This window comes from Marmota monax, unplaced genomic scaffold (genome assembly GCF_021218885.2).
Source record: "Marmota monax isolate L192 unplaced genomic scaffold, Marmota_monax_Labrador192_F-V1.1 WCK01_AAM20220418_F8-fsc00246, whole genome shotgun sequence".
In the NCBI taxonomy this organism is placed as follows: domain Eukaryota; kingdom Metazoa; phylum Chordata; class Mammalia; order Rodentia; family Sciuridae; genus Marmota; species Marmota monax.
In genome coordinates, this window is record NW_026694838.1 from 1,723,501 (window position 1) to 1,746,930 (window position 23,430).

The window sequence follows — 23,430 nt, forward strand, 5'->3', positions numbered from 1 at the left end:
GTAATTTATTAAATACCTGTATCCCCCCCCCCCAAAAAAAAAAAAAACCTTGCAACATAGCACACTATCAGTTATTTGCCTTCATGATTGTGTGGCCGACTGCACCTGCGTCTCACCATTGCTGCCCAGTTTTTACCAAAGAGCATCATACCATACATTACTAGGTTGGGAAAAGGTCAAAATTCAAAATTTGACATCTGGTTTCTACTGAATGAACATTGTTTGTCCATCCTTGTTAAGATGAAAAATCATAAGTTAAACCATTGGAAGTCGAGGACCATCTGTATTCTGCCTGTCCCTGGACTTATTATTCCCAATCTCCACATTCCTTTATTCCAGACATCTTCTCTAAGTTCTGCAATGAAGCTTCTAAAGTCCCTTCCTGGAGAAATTGCTGGGTTACTTTGAGACTGAAAAAAAAAATAGGTAGGCAGAGGTTCACATGCTACATTTACCATTTGTTCATAAAACCTTGAATGAATTAACTTCAAATTGCTTCTTTTGTCCACATACAGAAAAAAAAAAATGTTTTAAGTCATTAGAATCACTTAAGTAAAAAGGGATAACGAGGAGAAAACCCAGAGTTTACAAAACGACAATTAGGACACAGACTTTATGAATCTCTTAAAACTTCACAGGCTAATGTGTTACTGAGCCAAGTTTGAAAGACACAGGCACAGAAAGGGACACTATCAATACTACTAGAAGCAAGAGAATCCAGGCAAGGACAAGCAGAGTCAGAAAAGAGGAGCCTTCTATTCTTTCACCTTTTCCCAGGAGGTTGACAACAGTAAGAAAAATGCTTTTCTAATACTGATGTAAAATAGACAGTCCTGGGTTCAAATCCTACCTCTGCTCGTCACTAGCTAAAAGAACTTGAGTTTTCCATCAATAAAAATGTTCATATATAAATACATATAAATACCAGTGAAACTCCACATCATGTACACCTCAAGAACAGGATCCTAATTAGAATAAGTTATACCCTATGTATGTACAACATATCAAATACACTCCACTGTCATGTATATCTAAAAAGCACAAATTTTAAAAAAATGTAAAAATAATTCTTCCTATATATTTATTCTGTCCATCAAATAAGAAATGATCAATATACTCAAGTATATAAATTATTCAATCAAATAATCAATTTGTTGAATACTTTTCTAAAAATACTTATTCTGTTTTTGGTACTCTTCTAGGAATTCTGTAAAGATGAGGGGAAAAAAATTAAGCAAACTTGGTTCCTACCATAGGATTCTTATGGATTTTCCATAAAGATTTTTAAAAATTAATAATAAACAATAAACCAATTGTACTATATACCATAAAGTAAGTATCAGTAGTTCAGATAGAAAAATAGGCAGTAATGGTGAAGGGTATCTTAGTTGAGATAGCTGATCTCATCAAGTGTGGTCACTCTGTGAGGTCAATCTAAGAAATACAGGGAAAGGAGAACATTTCCGGGTGGAAAATAGAGTTTTGAACTCAGATTATTTTTTCATTTGAAATCTAGAAGACAAGAAAGACTCAAACAATGGACAAATTCAGATGCTTGGCATTTTGTTAACTCCGATGAGGTCAAGGTAATTGCCTCAGCCAAGTTTGAGAAAAGAAGCAGATTTTGCCCTTTCAAGCAATGGAGATAGGCCAATACCACCCACTGGTATTTGATTTTCACCTTTTAACAGGAATGTCTTAGACTCTTTCATCATCAGAGGTATCCAAAGACCTTTCACACTGTATTCATTTTATTCACTAAATGCAAATCAGCAAAGTTGTGGGGCTCACAACTCATCTTTGAGAGAAATAATATTGTAGATTCTGCCACAAAGTTATAGATGTCAAGATTTACTAGAAAATTAAGTTAGTTATGTCCATGTGACATTGCCCAAGTGTGACCTGCAACCTGCATATTTGTCTAAGATTATTTTATATCTAATAGCAAGGAACACACAGGCATGTGCTTATATAAACAAACATTTTCATCATTTCTTATCCCTGTCTATTAGTTCACAGAAAGAGAGAGAGGACATACTTAAAAGAATGGGCTGTACTACATCTCACCAGTTGTGCTGTATTCTAACAGTGAGATAGGGAATTTGAAATTCATCTTGGAAGCTTTCGGATCCCCAAGTGTTTGGAGTCACCTGTTTCTGATTAGCAAAGAGACAGAATTTTAATAAGGGAGTCTCTGTAGATGCAGCAGCCTGACACAGCGAGAGAGTGGACCTTTGTTATGTCACCCTGCCCTGGAGAGAAGACTGAAGAATGTCCTCATTTACAGGACAAATGTGTATAGACATAGCTCTCATCTCAAGGGTTGAAAAAGCTCTAGATGTTATGCCAAAATTCCATCTATCAAAAGCATTAAAATTTAAATCCACACAACTTATCATAAAAAATTGTCTACCATGTAAGTCCTATAGCTTCTATTAAGCCCCAAAGTAATTTTCTCCAGATTCTCATGTGCACATAAGGTCTGGCTTATTCTTTGATTCATCCTGTCATTTTATGCTTGTAACAGATGTGCACATTTGTGTCTACTGTGTTCTAGGTACTGTGTTAGGCACTGAGAGTTTACCACTGGGTGGATGGCTATGAAGAACTCAAGGAGCTAACTAGAGGGGAACACAGTTATTAAACAAATAGCTCAAAGATATTTAATTACCAATGCTTTAAGTCCTGTGAAGAAATGCAGAATTGTTTGAGCTCAATCTACAGAGGGGAACAAGTAGGTATCAGAAATCTCATTCTCCAAGGAATAAACATTAAAATCCTGCCAGGTGCAGTGGCACACATCTAGCAGTTTTCGAGGCTGAGGCAGACGGATTGTTGAGTTCAAAACCAGCCTCAGCAACTTAGCGAGGTGCTAAGTAACTCAGTGAGAACCTGTCTCTAAATAAAATGCATATATATATATATATATATATATATATATATATATATATATGAGGGGGCTACGGATGTGGCTTCTGTTGTTGAGTGCCCCTGAGTTCAATCCCTGATACTAGATAGATAGATAGATAGATAGATACATAGACAGAATCCTTAAAAGCTGGAAGAATCAGGAACAAGTGAACTCCAGAAAGAAAGGGATCTTTGTAGGTCAACCCATAAGTACAAAACAGGATTTTACAGGAGAAGCACTTGGAGCTCAGGCAAATTATAGGATTGAAAGGAAGCAAATCCTCATCTTTGACCAAGTCAGCCAAACCCCTGCAGAGCCTGTGTCCTTGTTCTCTGCATTTGAATTCCTCCAAAAATCCCAAAAAAACCAGAGTGATGATTAAAACCAATGGTGGGAAGGTCAGAGGCTAGAAGCTTGTAAAGTATTTATTGCTGAAAGAGAAAGGTCCTGTCCAGAACTGTGAAAAAGAAAGTAGCCACTACCATCTGGAACTTGTCTCATGCGCCTTGGTAAGACTTTAAACTTATATAAGTGGGCCTGATCAGCTAGACCATTTCTCTCCTGTAGACCATCAAAAACCTTATTGAAAATTCACCAAATTTTTATGTGCATAGGTGACTCTGTCACAATGAATGTCACTATTTTGTATCACTATAACCAGTTATAATATTTGAAAAAAATTAAAAACTGCATAGAACATCAACATCAAGCAGGGTCATTCTGAGATTATCATGAAGTGCTATAAAACAAGATAACTATACGGCTCATATACAACCTGGGCTAAAATGCAGGGCTGCTACTTCTTTACCAGTTAAGCTTTATTATTGTGCTAGCTTCCTCCACATGTTAATAAGATTTATTGAACTATTCAGCCATAGAGAGTTGCCCCACTTTATGATGGACCACATCTGGAGCAACCCCTCCTTCCTTAGACACTGCCCCCATATACACAATTAAAGCCAAAATCCTCCAAGAGGTTATTTCTAACCCGTCTCACTCAGACACCATCTATGTGGCAGTTTCTTCTCAATGTCATGAACTACCATCTCTGGCCAATGTCACTGACCATTGTTGATGGCTCATAGGGAAGCAAAAGGCTAAAGAAGTAGTTCATTTTTATCTGAAAGTCATCTGGGTAGTCTGGGAAGATTTGTTCTTTAAGAGAAACAGATCATTCACTCTAAAAAGAACAAACGTTATGTTTTGTTGGGTTCTATAAGAAAAAAAAGTTAGAATTTTTCTTCTTCTTAACCAAGATTTACACTGTCTAATTGACACATATAAAACCATCTTCCAGTTGGGTATAGGAAACCACTTTTATATCCTTTTGGAGAACTTACTTAATACCATATGAAAGCTATTAAAATACAACTCCATCTTGCATTAAATATTTTTTTTGGCTTTGAGTATTTGAAAGTATTTTTGTTATTTTACTGTTGAAATGATTCAGTGCCGAGAAACTCATTTCATTTATGGTTGACTGATTTTTTTTTTCTTTTTTAGCAATTATTTCACAAGCCTGGAAAATCTTACACTGTAGGAAATTGAACTGTAGATTGCTTTCACATGTACTGAAAATTTTATAAATATTAACTATGGCACTTAATGAAGTTGACATAATGATATGTTTATTTAAACATTTATTAATTTTTATTATATATCTTAAATTTGAAGTCAATGATTCTACATGTTTGTTTTTTCAGTTTTTTGATATTTCCCTGGGTCTTTGCAAAGTACTTAGGCACAAGGAATCTCTGTTGTGCCTAATAGTTAAAGTGACCCTGTTTCTGGGCTGTCTTGATAGATCCTGTTTTTTGTTCTAATTGGTGGGGACATTATCACTGACATCAGTTTATTTCTTTATGTTTTCTATTTCTATTTAAAATTTATCTCAAGTATACAGTAAATTTACAAGTAGAATATAAAGTTTATTTTTTCCCTTGGATATTTTAAGAGCAAATTTTCAATGTGATGTTCTATATCATTCTATATCATTCTTTTTTTTTATTGGTTGTTCAAAACATTACAAAGCTCATGACATATCATCTTCCATACATTTGATTCAAGTGGGTTATGAACTCCCATTTTTTACCCCAAATACAAGTTGCAGAATCACATCGGTTACACATCCACATTTTTACATAATACCATATTAGTGACTGTTGTATTCTGCTACCTTTCCTATCCCCTACTATCCCCCCTCCCCTTCCCTCTCATCTTCCCTCTCTACCCCATCTGCTGTTGTTTAATTCTCTCCCTTGTTTTTTTTTCCCCCTTTCCCCTCACAAACTCTTATATGTAATTTTGTGTAACAATGAGGGTCTCCTTCCATTTCCATAGTTTCCCTTCTCTCTCCCTTTCTCTCCCCCACTTGTCTCTGTTTAATGTTAATCTTTTCCTCATGCTCTTCTTCCCTGTTCTGATCTTAGTTGCTCTCTTTATATCAAAGAAGACATTTGGCATTTGTTTTTTAAGGATTGGCTAGCTTCACTTAGCATAATCTGCTCTAATGCCATCCATTTCCCTGCAAAATCCATGATTTTGTCATTTTTTAGTGCTGCGTAATACTCCATTGTGTATAAATGCCACAGTTTTTTAATCCATTCATCTATTGAAGGGCATCTGGGTTGATTCCAAAGTCTAGCTATTGTGAATTGTGCTGCCATGATCATTGATGTGGCAGTATCCCTATAGTACGCTCTTTTAAGGTCCTCAGGGAATAGACCGAGAAGGGCGATAGCTGGGTCAAATGGTGGTTCCATTCCCAGCATTCCTAGGAATCTCCATACTGCTTTCCATATTGGCCGCACCAGTTTGCAGTTCCACCAGCAATGTACAAGTGTACCCTTTTCCCCACATCCTCGCCAGCACTTATTGTTGCTTGACTTCATAATGGCTGCCAATCTTACTGGAGTGAGATGGTATCTTAGGGTGGTTTTGATTTGCATTTCTCTGACAGCTAGAGATGGTGAGCATTTTTTCATGTACTTATTGATAGATTGTATGTCCTCCTCTGAGAAGTGTCTGTTCAGGTCCTTCGCCCATTTGTTGATAGGGTTGTTTGATATCTTGTTGTTTAATTTTTTGAGTTCTTTGTATATTCTGGATATTAGGGCTCTATCTGAAGTGTGAGGAGTAAAGATTTGTTCCCAGGATGTAGGTTCCCTATTTACCTCTCTTATTGTTTCTCTTGCTGAGAAAAAACGTTTTAGTTTGAGTAATTCCCATTTGTTGATTCTAGTTATTAACTTTTGTGCTATGGGCGTCCTATTAAGGAATTTGGAGCCCGACCCCACAATGTGTAGATCAAAGCCAACTTTTTCTTCTATCAGGTGCAGAGTCTCTGATTTGATATCTAGGTCCTTGATCCATTTTGAATTTACTTTTGTGCATGGCGAGAGAAAGGGGTTCAGCTTCATTTTGTTGCATATGGATTTCCAGTTTTCCCAGCACCATTTGTTGAAGATGCTATCCTTTCTCCATTGCATGCTTTTAGCGCCTTTATCAAATATAAGAAAGTTGTAATTTTGTGGATTGGTCTCTGTGTCCTCTATTCTGTACCATTGATCCACCTGCCTGTTTTGGTACCAGTACCATGCTGTTTTTGTTACTATTGCTCTGTAGTACAGTTTGAAATCTGGTATCGCTATACCTCCCGATTCACACTTCCTGCTTAGAATTGCTTTTGCTATTCTGGGTCTTTTGTTTTTCCATATGAATTTCATGATAGCTTTATCTATTTCTACCAGAAATGCCGTTGGGATTTTGATTGGCATTGCGTTGAACCTGTAGAGAACTTTGGGTAATATCGCCATTTTGATGATGTTGGTTCTGCCTATCCATGAACAGGGTACATTTTTCCATCTTCTAAGATCTTCTTCTATCTCTCTCTTTAGGGTTCTGTAGTTTTCATTGTATAAATCTTTCACCTCTTTTGTTAGGTTGATTCCCAAGTATTTTATTTTTTTTGAGGATATTGTGAATGGGGTGGTTTTCCTCATTTCCATTTCAGAAGTTTTGTTACTGATATACAGGAATGCCTTTGATTTATGCGTGTTGATTTTATATCCTGCCACTTTGCTGAATTCATTTATTAGTTCTAGTAGTTTCTTTGTAGACCCTTTTGGGTCTTCTAAGTATAGGATCATATCGTCCGCAAATAGTGATATTTTAAGTTCTTCTTTTCCTATTTTTATGCCTTTAATTTCTTTTGTCTGTCTAATTGCTCTGGCTAGTATTTCAAGGACTAAATTAAATAGAAGTGGTGAGAGAGGGCATCCCTGTCTTGTTCCAGATTTTATCGGGAATGCCTTCAGTTTTTCTCCATTTAGAATGATGCTAGCCTGAGGCTTAGCATATATAGCTTTTACAATGTTGAGGTAAGTTCCTGTTATCCCCAGTTTTTCTAGTGTTTTGAACATAAAGGGATGCTGTACTTTGTCAAATGCTTTTTCTGCATCTATCGAGAGGATCATATGGTTCTTATCTTTAAGTCTATTGATGTGGTGAATAATATTTATTGATTTCCGTATATTGAACCAACCTTGCATCCCAGGGATGAATCCTACTTGATCATGGTGCACAATTTTTTTGATATGCTTTTGTATTCGATTCGCCAGGATTTTATTGAGAATTTTTGCATCTATGTTCATTAGAGATATTGGTCTGTAGTTTTCTTTCTTTGAAGTGTCTTTGTCTGGTTTCGGGATCAGGGTGATGTTGGCCTCATAGAATGAATTTGGAAGAGCTCCTTCTTTTTCTATTTCTTGAAATAGCTTGAAAAGTATTGGTATTAATTCTTCTTTGAAGGTTTTGTAAAACTCCGCTGTATACCCATCTGGTCCAGGGCTTTTTTTGGTTGGTAGTCTTTTGATGGCTTCTTCTATTTCTTCCTTTGTTATTGGTCTGTTTAAATTGTGTGTGTCTTCCTGACTCAATCTGGGCAGCTCATATGACTTAAGAAATTTATCGATGTCTTCACTTTCTTCTATTTTATTAGAATATAGGGTTTCAAAATACTTTCTAATTATCTTCTGTATTTCTGTAGTGTCTGTTGTGATATTGCCTTTTTCATCCCGTATGTTAGTGATTTGAGTTCTCTCTCTTCTTCTCTTCATTACCATGGCTAAGGGTCTGTCGATCTTATTTATTTTTTCAAAGAACCAACTTTTAGTTTTATCAATTTTTTCAATGTTTTTTTTTGTTTCAATTTCGTTGATTTCCGCTCTGATTTTAATTATTTCTTGTCTTCTGCTATATTTGCTGTTGTTTTGCTCTTCCTTTTCTAGGGTTTTGAGATGTAGTGTGAGTTCGTTTATTTGTTGGTTTTTTTTTCTTTTTTTTGAGGAATGAACTCCAGGAAATGAATTTCCCTCTTAAAACTGCTTTCATTGTGTCCCATAGATTCCGGTATGTTGTGTCTGAATTGTCCTTTATCTCTAAGAATTTTTTGATTTCCTCCTTTATGTCTTCTGTAACCCATTGATCATTCAGTAACATATTGTTTATTTTCCATGTGATGCAGGATTTTTCCTTCCTTCTTTTTTCATTGATTTCCAGTTTCATTCCATTATGATCAGATATGGTGCATGGTATTATCTCCACTCCTTTATATTTACTAAGAGTTGCCCTATGGCATAATATATGATCTATCTTTGAGTACGATCCATGTGCTGCTGAGAAGAACGTGTATCCACTTGATGATGGTTGATATATTCTATATATGTCGGTTAAGTCTAGGTTATTGATTGTGTCATTGAGTTCTATAGTTTCTTTATTCAGCTTTTGTCTGGAGGATCTGTCTAATGGCGAGAGCGGTGTGTTGAAGTCACCCATAATTATTGTGTTGTGGTCAATTTGACTCTTGAACTTGAGGAGAGTTTGTTTTATGAACGTTGCTGCACCATTATTTGGTGCATATAAATTGATAATTGTTATGTCTTGTTGGTGAATAGTTCCTTTTAACAGGATATAGTGTCCTTCTTTATCCCTTTTGATTAACTTAGGTTTGAAGTTGATTTTATTCAATATGAGTATGGCCACTCCTGCTTGCTTCCGAGGGCCATGTGAGTGGTATGATTTTTCCCAACCTTTCACCTTCAGCCTGTGTATGTCTTTTCCTATCATATGAGTCTCCTGAAGGCAGCATATTGTTGGATTTGTTTTTTTGATCCAGGTTACCAGCCTGTGTCTCTTGATTGGTGAGTTTAGTCCATTAACATTTAAGGTTACAATTGAAATATGATTTGTACTTCCAGTCATGTTTATTTATTTATTTATTTTAGTTTCGCTAGTTTTTACTTTTTGGTTGTTTTCCTCCCCCTTTACTGAGATACGTCCCGCTGTTGGTTTTGGGCACTGTTTTTCCATTCCTCTTCTTGTAGAATTTTGCCCAAAATGCTTTGCAGTGCTGGTTTTCTGGCTGCGAAATCTTTTAGCTTTTGTTTATCGTGAAAGATTTTAATTTCATTGTCAAATCTGAAGCTTAATTTTGCTGGATACAGTATTCTTGGTTGGAATCCATTATTTTTCAGCGTTTGAAATACATTGTTCCAGGATCTTCTCGCTTTCAAAGTCTGTGATGAAAAATCAGCCGTTAACCTAATTGGTTTACCACTGAATGTAATCTGCCTCCTTTCCCTCGTAGCTTTTAATATTCTCTCCTTGTTCTGTATGTTGGCTATCTTCATAATTATATGTCTTGGAGTTGGCCTATTACAGTTTTGGATGTTTGGGGTCCTGTAGGCTTCCAGGATTTGGCAATCCATTCCATCTTTCATCTCTGGGAAGTTTTCTAGGATTATTTCATTCAATAGGTTGTCCATTCCTTTGGCTTGAATCTCTGTGCCTTCTTCTATCCCAATGACTCTCAAATTTGGTTTTTTGATGAGATCCCATATCTCTTGGATAGATTGCTCGTGAGATTTAAGCATCTTTTCAGTATTGACTATATTCTTTTCAAGTTGATAAACTTTGTCTTCATTATCTGATGTTCTGACTTCTACTTGATCTAGTCTATTTGTAATATTCTCGTTAGCATTTTTAATCTGGTTTATGGTTTCTTGCATTTCTAAAATCACTGTTTGGTTTTTTTTTAAGATCTCTATCTCCTGGTAAAGCTCGTTCTTTGCAGTTTGAATTTGTTTGTTTAGTTGGTTTTCAAAATATACTTTCAATTCTTGGATTTGCTGTCTCATGTCTTCTCTAAAATTCCGTTCCATCTGAGTTAGGTATGCCTTGATTTCTTTCCCTGTCCATGTTTCTGATGCTTCTAGGTCCTCCTGTAGATTTAAGTTGTCCTGCATTATCTGTACTCCTTTTTTCCCTGGTTTTTTCATGTTGTTCACGTTACTTTCCAGCTCTATTTGACTGCTTTGTAACTGCTTTCTCCTATACATTTGTTTTGGCTTTGTTTATATCTGTTGTTTCTCCTTTGTGGTGGGAGATTATGCCTATAGATGTTGGGCTTTATTGTACTTTAGAGCTGATTCATTCAATTTATAAAGGGCTTCCGGATTTTGTATGCATATAGTGATTTGTTTTTTGTTCTTAGGACTTTATGTTGGGTGCTATGAAGGTATACGGGTTAGTATGTCTTGGCTACTTTAGAAGATTGCTCTACTGAAGGGGGATGCTAACCGTCAATTGGATCAGGGTGTTGGTAGTAGCTAGGTATTTAGGAGCACTATAGACGGCCTCGAAACATTCACCTGTTTGCATTTAGACAGTTACACGAAATGGAGGACGTAATGCTTGGGATGAAAGTTGGGGGGAAGGGGAAGGAAGGTGCTCTTGAAAAGTAAGAAGGAGGGGGAGTTAGATAGCATAGAGGAGAATGGAAAGAACAATAAAACTTGGAAGGGGAGAGAAAGAGGGAAAAAGGGAGAGAAAAAATAAAATAAAATAAGAAATAAAATTAGGTCTTAGAGATCCATTTTCTTCTCTTCCCGTAGGCAAAGCTGTGCCCTCCGGGCTGAGATTTGCCCTCAATGTGTCAACAGCAATCCCTGTAAGGCGGCTCCTGGGAGTCTCTCGATCCTGTTGGTCCAGAGCCGTTTCACTTCTACAGCCCCTCCTCCCCTTCCTCCTGCCAGCCAGCCAGGTCCTGTGCACCGGAGGAGGTTCTCCAAGGATTTGGTTACACTTTCAGCCCTTCTGGGTGCTCTATTTCCCTAATGACTGAGCACTCTCTCTGTCATTCATCTAAGCCCCAGTGCTGTGGAGCTGTGTTCTGGGAGTCAATAGTTTAATTTTTCCGGACCCCTTTGGTGGGCACACCTTCGGAGTCTGGCGGCTAAGACCATTGGTGTCGCCACTGGTGGTAATGGGAGTTGGGGGTCGAGGATCCCATCTGCTTCCCTCAGCCCCTACAATCACGACCACTCCGCTGGCAGTAGGAGGAGTTGGGGGTCTGGAGTGTCCTCTGTTTCCCTCCGCCCCTACTGTCACGCCCTCTCAGTTGGCGGTTGGGGGAGTTGGGGGTGGGGAGTCTTCTCTGCTTCCCTCCGCCCCTACAGTCACACCCACGTCACTGGCAGTATTGGGAGTTGGGGGTCGAGAGTCCTTTGGCCCTTACAGTCACGCCCACGGAGAGATTTTGAAGTTTCCCGGTTGTTTGTATCTGATGCGGGTGGGAGTCACACACCTGCTAAAGTAGATTCCGCTGGGAAGGAATCTCTTTGGCCGAACTTTGGTGACTTCCCCTCTCTGCAATGGCGGGCCCCTGCCTCCTTGCTGGAGTGTCCGAAGGGAGGGGTGGAACTGGCTTGTCTCTGGTCTGACCCAATCTCTGGTTTTAGTTCCCAGTTCGCTATTTCATAAAGGCTTGGTTAGATTTCCTTCACGTTGTCTCAGGGGGGGGGGGGGGGGGCCGTTTGCCGGGTGGGCAGGGCCGTTCGCAGTGGGGGCGGGGCCGTTAGCAGAGCTGGGAGGGCACAGCGGGCGGGGCGCCAGCAGAGCCTGGAGGGCAGGGGGGGTGCCGTTTGCCGGGTGGGCGGGGCCGTTAGCAGAGCCAGGAGGGCGCAGGCCATTTGCCAGGCCAGGCGGGGACCCTTCTCCTCTATATCATTCTTTAGCATGGGTTACCTAAAAACAAAGACATTCTTCTACACGACCTCAATTCAGTTATCAACCTCAGGAAATTAGCACAAAGATGTTAATACCACCTAATCCTCAGATTCCATTCAAGTTCCACAAGGTCAGGATAATGAAAACGTCATTAGAGATACAAGTGTTCATTTCAAAATCACGCTTTGCCTTTTGTTAAGACTCTTCTGGCTCCTTTAGTCTCACATTGACATTTAGAAATTTGTCATTTGCAGAGATCACAGCCAGGTATTGTGTGGAGTTCCCTCTGCATTTGAGACTGTGTGAAAATGCCTCCTCTTTGTTAGAATGAGGCCTTCCTATCTGTGAGGAGTAATGGGGCCTGAGGCTCTCTGTATTCTTTTGCATTGTGACCCATCGGGCACCACAGAGACTCAGTTTGTCTCATCATTGACCATGTGTACTTTGATCACATGACTGAGGTGGTATGTGTTAGTCTTTTCCAAGATAAAAATCACTAATTGGATATTTGTGATTTTTATTATATTTTATATAAAGGTGGTTTCAAGTGTTTTATTTCTTCATCTTTTCTTTTTTCTCACTGCCTTCCAGATCTCCCCAACCTTCTCTCTCTTTCTTTCATCATCTGACTAAGCTATTAATTCACACTACCTCCATTTCCAATTCAACACAGTAGAATTTGTCCTACTTGTTCTTTTACACTATTTGCAACTCTCTTCTCTGACAAGGAGAAGCCAGGTTCCCATTATCCTTAATGTGTATATCAATCGGTAATCAATCACTATTGCCCCTGACTGGCCTGAATGATCTACTGACCTTTTTCAAGGGCTAAAACATGGACAATCTCTTTTCTTTGCTCAAATACTTACACCCCACCCTACCATAACGAATGGCCTGAAGACTGTTATGTCTTATTATAACAATTCCCACAATGGAAGCAAGGAAAGAGGATGGAGGAGAGGAAGAGAAAGAAAGGAAAGACAGGAGGAAGGACTACCTGGTGTGTTTGCATGCCATCAGTAGGAAGCCTTCTCTTCCAGAAATTTGTTACTCATTCCCCTGTCCTGCCACTTTCCCCACAATTAAGCCAAAAGGTTATCCTATACCCTACCTTGTCAGAAAGCTATGATATTAAATGTGCATATCAAATAATCACAACCACATATATACCTACTTAATAATGGTTCTGTGTTATTATATTTTATATCTCCATATTCACAAGGGATGAGCCTTAATTATGGGGTTATAGCAAAACTGAGACCATATTCATTTTTAATGTGTGGCATAAATAATTTGCTACTTCCCAAAAAGTAAGTGTTAGAATAACTTAGAGTGGCTTCAAAATTATCTTCACAAGAAAGTCACTTTCAATCACTTCTATCTTGATAGAATTTCTTGAGAGAGGCAGGAAGTTTGAGCAGCACAAAGATCCTTATATTTTCATTACCTTCAGAGCAACTTGTTATCTCTGCATTATAGGAAGATGCTATCTTCCCTGTCTCTTGTGATGTTAAAAAGGTTAAGATCTTAATAAAGGCTCATGAAATAATAATGGTGTGTTTAATGTCCAGAATCAACATATTGTTTATTTTAACTACAGAGTAACTTACTATATGTTTTAGGGTTATTGTGTTATACTAGGTAATACCCATAAATGTTTACTACATAATAAGAATTCACTGGATTGAAATGTTTTTCATTGCTACTGTGATATTTTAACTCCTAAGAGTAATGGTAAAGATGATAGAAATTAGATCGTTTGAAGTCTAGTTATATTTTTGTCTTCAGTTCATCTCTCTTATTCTTCTATAAAATTGTGCTGTGAATGAATAATTATGAGTGTAATGCATTCCACTATTGTCATCTATGTAAGAAATAACAACAATTTTGTTTTATAGCACCTAAGTCTTTATTATAACACAAAGTAAAAATAATATGCAATATTTAAACAGTAGAAAAATACTATAATATACTCATATTTCAATGAAATAGCACTTATCCTCTCATCTTTTTGTTTGTCTCATGATTTCCATTGAGGGAAAAGGTTCAAGCACTGTACATTCAAAGTCATTTTAATGAAATTATTACAGACCTACAAGATATTGACTTGCATCATCCACCCAAGAACTTCAGCAGACTAATTTCAACATTTATAATCTGTGTGTGTGAGTGTGTGTGTGTGTGTGTGTGTGTGTGTGTGATGCTAAGGATGAAATTTAGTGTCCCACATATAGCTAGGCAAGTGCTGTAATGCTGAGCTATATCCCTGGCCTAGCACCTGCACAGTTTTAATAACATAACCAATCAGTGCCTCTCAGAATACAAAGAAAAAATAAATCTATACCCTCACTGGCAAAGTAGAATGAGTGCTTTAGTGCAAATGCAGTTATCATTCATTTTTAATGGTTTTGGTGGTTGCATGTTTTATACCTCCATGAGTAGATTCACACATCCTTGGCAAAAGGTAGATTTTTTTTTCCAAAATTATATAATGCCCTAGGCTAGCTGATGACTAATATTTATTTAGGGACTCAACAAATTTATACCAAATGTTTTCTGCAAGCCTGAGGGTTAGAGTGGTGTACCAGACAGACTCACACTATTATCCTTGAGTTGGGCAAAATAGCATCGACAAGTGTAAGGCAATAAATTTCCTAAGCATATGCATGGCAAGGATGTGTGTGAGGATGACGGATGGTGTTTTGTCAAGTTATAGAGAACTTCCCTTCCAGAAGTGAGATGTTGGCAGTTACTGATCTTCAAGAGGTTCCATGGTCAGCATGATCCTTCAAGGTCATAATGCTATTGATTTCTCTACCTGTAGTTCTTACATGGCGTTTCTATCTTTATCTATATCCCTGCCTTACACCCTTCCAGCACAACAGTCATATGCCACCGGTTGCCAATCATGTTCAGACTTTCAATCAAGTCAGACTTCAGATGGAAGTTTATGTTCAGGTTTGTTTGGGAGAACTCTTAGGATTAATTATTTTGGAAAAGCAGCAGGATTAGAAAGAGAGAAGCATTGATCTGTGATGCAATGTCAACAAAGCTTGCAGCTCACTTCATGGAAAATTTTAAAGCTGAGAGGGTCCCTTGGCATTGGCTTAAGTTTGAGAGAGCTGGTTTTCTCTGTACTCCCAAGTTAACCACCCATTAGATCCATATGCCTAGGAAAGGGATATGACCTTGATCAGGACAGTTATTTTGAGTAAATACACTTCCAGAGAATGCTGGCAGTGCTCCTCTCAGCCAGGGGAATTTATCCTTTGTTTTCAAAAAAGGACGTGGGGGTACATCATGGCATGGACTAAGGTGTTTCTCTCATGCATAGGACTTCACATATGCTGTTTTCTCTGCTTGAAACAGTCTCATTCTCTATTTTTTCCTAAAACCTTTTGTTCACCCTTTGAGTCTTTGAAGAAATGTTTTCCTCTTAGAAGTTTCTTTTAAAAGATGCTTCTCCATAAATCCCGAATCTTTTCTTGAAGCAACCCTTAGAACAGTGTGTCTGAGTTGACTATTTACCTTTTGTATCCTCTTCTCTATTTTGTGCCATTGACATTGTGAGCAGTTCACCATGGTATGGTCAATGCTTAATATCTTGCCTGCTACAAACCAGAGTAGCAATAAATATCAGTTTATTAATACTATTTGTATTGGTTTTTCTTAAATGAGAAAGAATTGATAAATCGATAAATGAGATTTAAGGACACTCAAGTCATTGTTTAAATTCCAAACGTATAAAAGGCTATCTTACTTGACTTGGGAGGAGTTATTTACTCTGATTTTTCTTTCCTCCCTATGTAAAATGGGTGTGATAACTCAAACCGCTGAAGGGTTCTATGTATCTGCTACAGAATAGATGCCTATTAGATTATGATTTCTTTTCTCCTTCCTTCTCTTGTCTTTGAGCTCTACTATTCTGTGAATTTTGTGAATGATATTTTGCCCATATGACAGAAAAAAAGAAATTGCCAACTGAGGAATATTAACAATTTAATGTGGTTGTGACGTGATGTAATGAGATCTGATATTAATTCTGAAAAAGCAACCACTTTAATGGGTTGGAATAACTGAATTAGAAGAAAACTGGAGAAAAATTATTATAATATTAGTTCTCATATAATCTTTATACTGACTCCTCCCTGAGCCCAGCTGGGATGTTAATGACATTTGTGATATGGGAACATTATGTAGTTCATAAAATATTACAAAATTTTCAAATAAAACTTTATGTTCTCACTCCCATCTTGTGTATGTCCCTATGCAGGGGACCTAAAGGGACATGGCCCTTAGAGGAAGGTAGGTCCTGGCATCAGTCACAGTTATGCTCCCACAGATGAGAATTTGTCCAGTCTTTTGGTTAGAAACAGCCCCTTGTGTGCCCTGTGCCTAAGACTTGTCCTGGGGATGGCACCACTTCCCAGATTTCGCAGCTGGGTCCCAGTCAGTTCCCCTGAATGCGAGTGTATGACAAAAATTAGTCTCTTGCTTTTCTTGTTTGCAGTTGTTCTACTCCAGCTGTCTTGAGAACAGCTTTCCTCGGGCTAGGAGACCATCCATTCTCTGCACATGCCCAGTCCAGAAGATGAATGGCAGAGCCGCTCTTCACATCAGTAGGCTGGCTGTGCTCCAGTCTTTCGCCAGGACTCATCTGTCTTTCTCTTCACGGACCAGGGAGGGTTGTCGGCCATAGTAATGAGGCTGCTGAAGGAGCCAGATGCAGTCCAAGGTTGGACAATCCCTCTGTGATAAGCTTTCCTCTTGCCCCCAGCCCTGCTGATCTCCTTCCTGCAATCTCCTCACCATTGTCTCTTCCGCTTCCTTTGCATGTGCTGATGTTTCACCATCAACTTTTCGTAACGTCCTATTGACTAAAGTAGAAAAACCTTTATACTAACCTTCAAAGGCCTTCACAACTTGGCTTCCACTGACTTTCAGATGGTGCCAGTACACGTAGATCCACTCAGTTCAAGGCAAGGGGCCTGTATTACTCCTTCTGACTCGACATGTAGTAAATTTATCTGGATGGCTCCTTCCTTGAACATCTGCTTTTGTCTTTTATTCCTGCCTCAATGCTTTTGAGCCTCAACTCAAATGTCTCCCTGGTGGAGCAGGTTTTGATGAGCTCTGTAGCATGACCATCGACACTGTCATGCTCCACTGTGGCCCCACTCATTACTTTCCAGCCCCTTGCCTGCTTTCATCTTTTTATTTGAAATTTTGTTCCATCTTATATAATAAATCTGTTATTTGTACTGATCCATGCTTATTTTGTATTTAAACCCAAGAATCCTAGGACTAGGTAGTGTCTTAATCATTTCTACATTTCTATCTCTAGCATACAATAGCATGCTCGGTACATAGTTTGGCCTTCATGTAATTTTTTTTAGAATGACCCCTGAAATAAATAAGTGATTCTAGAAAGCAAACCACTGTTTGGCAGGACCTAATGAGAGATATTAAGAAGGAATGGAAAAAGTGCTAGAGATAGTTTGTCTTTTCCACTTGTGTGAAACCTTGGGAAGGTTATTTCAAATAACCTATGCATCAAGTGTCTTCATTTTTAAATGGAAAAAGGAAAGGTAGTCAATAACATGTAAGTAAATATGGAATGTGCTCTCCCTTTGTGCATTGCCTGGGTTTCCACTCTCTGTTTGCCCCCCCCCCCTCCTATTTCCTTACCTGAACTCTCCCTCCAGTTTATTTCATGTGCTCTATCGTATTACCTGTAGATAATACCACTGTAGACAGAGGATGAGTAGAGCACACTCGTGGTGAGATTTGCCTCCTGTAGGCTTTTATAGTAAGAGTTTTGAATGAGAAATAGACTGGCAAGTATGAAATACATCATAATTTTCATAAAATTAAAGTGTAAGGTCTTTAAAGTTAAGCTTATTCTTTTCATTTTTTTACTTTCCTGATTTCTTCTTTATCTCTAATGTTGATAATAATTTATTGAATCTGGATAAGTAAGATTATGTTCACATACATTTGTTAAGATCTATCATAGTCATAGTCTTTCCCAAATTGTGTTTTAGATATTATCAATCATGGTTTATTCTGTTTCAGAAATTGAATCAACCTGTTTCCTCTAAAATATAAGCTCAATCAATTAAAATGTGTGACTGTTCTGGTACTAGATTAGTCTTGATGATGATAAATTCTAAACACCCCTGAACTTGAATAACTGCAAGTTTTTCTAAGGTCTGTACCATTTATAATGATGATCTGGACAACCCTATAAACTTGAAGTGACTTCCAAGTTGTTGCCAAAAGATTAAGTTTTTGTCATCATTGTTTTGCTATTATTCTCTTAAGGTCAGTAATTTTTATTTAAAAGCTAGATCTTATCTCTTACTACTTTAAATGACCATTAAATTCCATTAGGTTTTCTTTCACCTGTCATTATTATCTTTAATTGGTGGTATTAGTGTAGAAATGTATTGTTTAAGAAAGACATTTCTTGATGGTAATGATAAGCCTTACAGTTGCAAAATGGAAAAAAAAAATACATAATATAATATGGATACATATATATACTTATAAATAAATTATGTAGATATATAAGGCAGTAATGAGAATAAAAAGTCCATTTAAATCACTCACCACAGGTTATGACAACATTGAAAATTTAATGAAATAACCTATTGTTAATATAATTATTATTTATCCTTCTATGAAAGAACTTAGCATAGTTGAAGCACAAATTCCATGCCAAATAGATACCATAGATAGATAACTGATAGATAGATCAATTGATGGAGGGAGGGAGGAGGGGGGGAGGAAGAGACTGATGGTTGATATAATTTAGAAAAAAGATCTCATAACTTTTTTAAAAAAACACAGCATCTTTATGGAGGGATATAGATATGCATATATGCTTTTTATTCACTATAATAGGCCTTGTCTAGATGACATATATTGGTAAAGACAATGTAAAAATTATTTGAGCAATAGGCAGGAATTCATATTATTTAACCCTATTATATCTGCCTTTCTTTTAAATATTCATAATAATTCTTTGTAGTTGACTAACTCTCCTTGCACTTTTAACATTCTGCCTGTTTTTTGTTTGTTTGTTTTTTTGTTTTGTTTTGTTTTGTTTTTGTGGTGTGGAGGATTGAACACTGCCAGTGCCTTGTGCATGCGAGTTAAGCATTCTTCCAACTTAGCTATATTCCCAGCCCCCCATTCTGTCTTAATATCTCTCATTAGGACCTGCTGAATGATGGTTTGCTTTCTAGGATCCCTTTCAGACTGGGCATTGCATTTAGAATGCGTGGTACAAAATATAGGGTAGATCTTAGTTTGGGGGGGAGTTGGGACTTTAGAATTTCCCAACATTTTAGGTTCTCATACTAAAATAGAGCTATGAAAGAATTTTACTTATGTATAGAAATCTTTTGAAAAATCAAGATTAGCCATGCCGTGAGTATCATTGCCAGTGATTTATAATTTGTGTGGAAAATGTTCAAGCAATTTCCACTTCTGATCTTGGTGTTGGTCACTGTGCCTTAACACAGAAATGAGATTATAATTTTTAAATGTCAAAATGATATGTGAGGTTTATTGTACTTTTTTCTATCAACTCTGCACTCTGTTTACTCAGAGTGTCCCAAGTTCATATTATAATAAAGCAAACCAAACATTTAAATAAATTTGGCCATGGAAAAGTTCATCATTCTTCCAGAGGTCAGAAATAGTTGGCTACAGACTTGATCCTGATTAAATTGATACTGGGAACATTAACAGGATCAGGGAGATATAAGCCTATCCACATTTTCTTTATTTATAGAGTCAGAACATTATTTTTGTCATTACAAAATGAGGAGTATGTTTAAAAATAAAGCTAGGATATCTTTTTTTTAAAACTGATAACTTATTAACTAGTTGAATGAACTAAAAATGATAATAGAGATATTAACAATTATCATATGTTTACTATATGCTGAGTATTGTGATAAGCACATAATCTAACTCATTAAATCATCACATTAAATTTGGGAGAAAAGAATCATGTGGATTTATATGTAAATCCCGTAAGTAGACCAATCATTTCTAAGATCCATAAAGATGTCAAATACATGACTGAAGTAATGTAATGTGTGGTGCAAAGGCCCTAAATCCCACGTACAAAATCTATGCCCTTAAATAAATGTGTTTTTCAGTCATAAGTAGAGTACACAGGCATATAGATTACTTTTTCCAGAGCAACAACAACAGCAACAAAAAGATGTCAAAGAGTGTTCAAAGTGAACAAAATTAGAAGGTGGGAGAATAATTAAAGATAAAAGACCACAGCCTCTTTTGTTCATGAATTTGCTTTAAATCAGGAGTTTATTTTGAGAAATATTTTGGGGACTAATAGAATTCCCCTGTCATTTTTTACCCCACTAAATATAAAGCACAATAATGACATACTCTTCTGTTGTTGTTGTTGTTGTTTGTTTGTTTTTGGTACTGAAGATTGAACTCAGAAACACTTATCTACATATTCAGCCTATTTCATTTTTTATTTTGAGGCAAGGTCTCACTAAGTTGCCCAGACTGACCTCAAACTTGTGACACTCCTGCCTCAGCCTCCCAAGTCACTGGGATTACAGGCATGCCTTAACATGCCCACAAAGCACATACTCTTCAGACAAAACTTTTTTTTTTTTTTTTTTTTTGGCACGCAGAAAATTAGTGACTCTTCCACATTTATTTTTTTTTTTACAATAACATTGCAGTTCAATTCAGAAAAAAAAAGATGACCAGGTAAAAACATACTATATTTTGTTTTATTAATGATTCTTATTGCTGATAGAGCCTCAATAATATTTCATTGTTTCGCTATTGAATAGATATTGCATACAGTCTATTTTTGAAGTGGTAACTTACCAAATTGAAGAGCAGAATGTTTTCTTTACAAATATGAACAGTTTCTTACCATAAATGATACAACTAAGTCTTGTTCTAATGAAAATCAGTAGTGGATAATAGTAAGGCAGTAATTATGTTCTGCATTATTCACAACTCCATGTTTGGAATTGAATTTTGGTGATATTCACCCACAAATTTTTCTGTGAAGGAAAAAAAAATGAATCCCTGATTAAATTTACATAGTGTATATAGTGTATATACCATTTATCTCTTGTCTTTCCAACAGTTTCACTAAAATGACAACATACAGATGTGCATAATAGTGTATATTCTCAATAACTATATGGAGTATGAACAACAGGAAGTTGGAAATTAATTGATTGGTGTTTATCTGGAAGTTTCAAAAAATTAATCTTAATCTGACAATGGGAGAGACATTTCCCAACTTACACATCAGAGCTCAAATGGGTTAGTGACTGATTGCACCAGGTGAGAGGGGGTTATACAGAAAATTGCTTAAAAAGGTGTTTAGGAAGTCAGATGACTCACAAATCCCATACTGATGTCAATGTAATAGCACATCAGTCCTTTCACTGTCCCAGGAGATGGGTCCCTCTGCCTGGAGATATGCAACTTGCTGAGAGTGGTTGGAGGTCTCTTTGCTAAGGATTGCCACCCTCCTCCTACACAAATATCTAAAGCAATCCAACATGGATATCAGGGGCTCCCCAAAGAACCCATTTAGATAAGAACCCATTTACAAGAAAGAAGACAGCTGCTAAGCATCTCCTTCAGTACATGCAGAAATTCCAAGTGGTGCTTTAGTGCCCCCTTTTCTTATATAGGAACCAAGGATCACCTGTTAACTGAAGAAAGCATCTACTATGAAAACGAGAAAAAATAAATAAAAAGAAAACAGCAAGAAACTTTAAAAATGTTTTCACATTTATAGAAATTAACTATCAAATTCAAGAAAAATGTTCTAATATACTAAATGGCTTAGCTGAGACAAGCTGTTTCCTGGTCACAACATAAACACTGACAATTGACAACAGTGGTTGAAACACAGGATCCAGAGCCAAATGCCTTGAGACTAAAACTAAATCTACTAATTAAATTAATAATAGAACTTCACCAATTGCTTTACCTCCTCAGTTTGTTTTCTATTAAATACACATAAAATAGTTACCATCTAGAGTATGGAATAATATTTAGAGGATTAAATGAATTAATATTTGTAGAATGCTTAGAAAACTCCTAACATAAAAAAAAAAACACACTATAAATGTTTGTAACCATTTTAACATTGCTATCAATAGAATTATAGTATAATGGCATTATTATAATGAAGCAATACAAATGTATGTAGGTGTGGTGGAGGTGAAGATGAGAAAGGGATCTAAACATTAATTTCATACAGCGGGAGAGTCATGGATAAACTTGATAAGCCAAAGGGAAACAGTGTACATATCTTATTTAGAAAAAGTGGTCCTTGTTACCCAGAAAGAAAATATTTAAAAGTAATTCTCAAGGTACCAAAAACTGAAGATAGGAAATATTGGGGGAATACTCATTATAAAATAAGAATCTTAGAACACTATGTCTCTTCAAACAGAGTAATACTAACTTCAGTAAATTTACTTAGAAAATATAAGTATATTATAAATCATTAAAAAAATTAAGAAAGCAGTTCTGGTGATTCTTCACCACATATTTTGATGTCATTGTTTGCCATATGGACCATTTGCCTGGAACCTTTTCATCGCTTGGATTTTTCTTTAGACATGAAGCTGCCTTGCTTCTTTCTGACCCTGTTTTGATTTGTAGGACTCTTAGTGGTGGTAGTCATAGCAGCCAGGACATAAACATTATGGCACGGGTTCTCAACTTTGCAGAGTGAATAATGACTCCCCTAAATTAATGTCTTGCTTGAATTTTTTCAGCACTTGAAAGCATCATTGTAGCACAAGCTTAACTGTTTCCCAGATGTGGGCTTTGAACAAATTATTCTCTTAAATGAATAGTAAAAAATTTTTCCACACACTTTTCACTAAACACCATAGGCTCATTAGAGTGAAATCCCAATTACCTGCATTTAAAGGGAGGAGAACAAGAAGCCCAGGAACATTAAGAAAGAATTATGTGGCTGAGCATCTGTCTCTAACTCAAAAGGAATATTAGGAGGAGGATGGTATTATCCACAGTCCTGTTAATCATGGTCAGAGAAAATGTACTCCAATTGCCAAAGGAAAGACTTATACAGTTTTATACAGAATGTAGAACCCCAAAACCCCAAGGAAAGGGAGGATAATGGAAAATGTGAAGGAACCAGGTTTCTCTCTCAAATAAATTAATTGTTGGAGGAAGAAGGATAGACCGGATGAGATATCACAAGCTGAAAGCCAGAAGGCAGGCAGGAATGTGAATCCACAAAGCTGTCCAGCCCGGAAAGACCAGCTGTCACTCAGCATCGGGTGAGAGCAAGCGACCGGGAGAAACACAGCCCTGGCACAGAATAATTTTGGTCATTCAAGAAAAGTCAAGAATCTAGTGTTTTACGTGAAAAATTCAGTTTTGAAATTTGG